Here is a 2,708-nt window from a genome sequence, read left to right as displayed (position 1 = left end):
GGATGGCTATATGAGTTTGGAAAGCAATAGTGCATGAGATTTTGACTGATTTGTTTAAATATTTGAGTATTAATTTTGACACATGATTCTATTAACACTCTACTGTACCAGCTGAAATATATTCAAAGAACCTCAGGTTTTTGTTTTACTTGGACTTCAGATTTTTATCTCTTTCTTTTCATGAGCAGTCATTTGGTTATCATATAAGCTTTGGAACATGATGTGAATTAAACTTCTCTGAGAAATACATTCTGATGGAGATATTTGTGGAAAGAGAAGAAGAGGAAGAGAGGAGAGGAGAGAGGGAAGAAAGAAGAGGAGACAGTATGGTCTTCCATCTAATTTTTTCTATCTTATGGGTAAGAATAATTTCTGGTTTCTTTGTCCTTTGACACCAAGAGCATAGGAAAAGTCTAGGATATAAAAATTAAGCAGCTAGAATAACTTCTAGGATTCTTTCCACATTTATTGTCCACAGGAGATAAAGACACAATACTCCTGGGAAACACCTGAGACCCTGAGCATGCTATCCTGGAAGTCTATAAGGTGGGTTAAGATGAACAGAGTGCAGAGTATTTATTGTTGGAGTCTATGAAAAAGTATAGATAAGGTGGGAGAGTAAGAAAGGAAGGGTAGCAATAATATTAGAGAGTTCTGCACTAGAATGGAGTTCTTTACTATACACCAATATGTACGTATTTGTGCCTACACAAAAGCAGGGCCAAACACCAAGCTGCAGTTCAAATATGGATAAAGGAGTTACAATAAAAAATGAAGGAGTTACAATAAAAAAAAGTAAGAGAGACAGTGACCATTCTGTTCCCCAGTTCCCATCATAGTTTGAGGCCTAGAGATAAAGTACTTGTAACTTATTCACTCTATATCATGCTCACAGCCACCATCTGGATTACTGATTCCCACAGTCCTTCCCTGCCCCACCTCTTTCATCTGAGCATCTGGAACCCCCTGGGTATCCTTCCACCCTTGCACTTCAAGTTCCTGCTAGGGTAGGCATTTCCTTTCCATTGAGGACAGACAAAGCAGGTAAAGAGTACCCCCATAGAGCAACACCTTTTGGGATAATACCCATGTTCAGTTGTTTGGGACCCACACAAACCAAGCTACACATCTTTACATATGTGCAAAGAGACATAGGTCCAATACTGTGTATGTTTTTTACAGTTGGTAGTTTAGAATCTGAGAGACTCAAGTGTCCAGGTTGGTTGTTGGTCTTCCTGTGGAGTCCCTCCCCTTCAGGACCTGGCTTTCCTCCTATTCTTTATAAGAGTCACTAAGTCCCATACACTATTTGGCAATGGGTGCCTGTATCTGTCTGGAGTCAGCTTCTGGTGGAGCCTTTCAGAGGACAACTTGCTCTTGTGGGAAAGAGCGACAGGACAGTATCATTAATAATGTTAGGACTGGTGCTTGCCCATGGGTGAGTCTCAAGTTGGGCTCATTATTGGTTCGCCATTCCCTTAGTCTCTGCTCAGTCTTCTGTGTCTGCTTTTCTTGAAGACAGGATAAATTTTGCTTTGAAAGTATCGTGGGTAGGTTGGTGTCTCTCTCCACTGGCTACAGGAAGTAGGCTCTTCAGGTTCCATATCCCCAATGTAGTCACAGCTAAGGTCATACCCATTGAATCTCAGGTGCCTTCCTTAGATCTCTCTCTTGTCCTTGAGATTCCTTCCACCTCTTCAACCTTGTCAATTGCAGATTTCCATTCATTTTTATGACCATCTAGCTGTCTCCCTTATCCTTTCAAACAGGAAGGACCCTGAATCCCCTATTCCCCTCCCCATTCTCCTTCCCATTTCCTATCCCTCCCAGATATCTCCCAGGCATTTCCATTCGCTCCTTTTACTATTTTATTCTGCTTTCTAAGTGAGATCCAAGCTCTTACTTGGGTCTTCTTTTGGTCTGTGGAGTGTATCATAGTACCTGTGTTTTATGACTAATATCCAATTATAAGTTAGTACATACCGTGCCTGCCTTTGGAGATGAGGTTACCTCACTCAGGATGATATTCTCAAGTTCCATCCATTTGCCTATAAAATTTATGATGTTTTTGTTTAAAAAAAGCTGAATAGTATTCCATTGCACAGATGTGCCATGTTTTCTGTATCCATTCTTCAGTGACGGGCATCTAGGTTGTTTCCAGTTTCTGGCTATTACAAATAAAGCTGCTCTGATCACAGTTGGGCAAGTGTCTCTGTGGGATGTTGGAGCATCATTTGGATATATGCTCAGGAGTTACCACTAGGATTCATAGCTGTGTCTTGAGGTAGAACTATTTCCAGTTTTCTGCAAAATCGCCAAATTGATTTCTAAAGTGGTTGTGTGTGTTTAGACTCCAACCAGTGATGAACAAGTGTGTCCCTTGCTCCATATCCTTGCCAGCATGTACTATCTCTTAAGATTTTCATCTCAGCCATTCTGATGGGTATAAGTCGGAAACACAGAGATGTTTTGATTTGCATCTCACTGATGACTAAGGACTTTGAAGATTCCTTTAAGTGTTTCTCAGCCATTCAAGATTTGTGTGTTGAGAATTCTGTGTTTAGTTCGGTATCTTACTTTTTAATTGGCCATTTTATTTTTTAGAGAAATCAATTAGAAGGAAACAGTGGGTCACATAAATTCCCCAGGTTACCAGAAATTACAAAGTGGAAGATGAAGGAAAAGCTCAGAAAGTTTGAAAGTGTGTG

This window comes from Rattus rattus, chromosome 2, assembly GCF_011064425.1.
Source record: "Rattus rattus isolate New Zealand chromosome 2, Rrattus_CSIRO_v1, whole genome shotgun sequence".
Classification (NCBI taxonomy): Eukaryota; Metazoa; Chordata; class Mammalia; order Rodentia; family Muridae; genus Rattus; species Rattus rattus.
The sequence above is the reverse complement of the archived record's forward strand: the minus strand, read 5'-3'. Positions refer to the sequence as shown.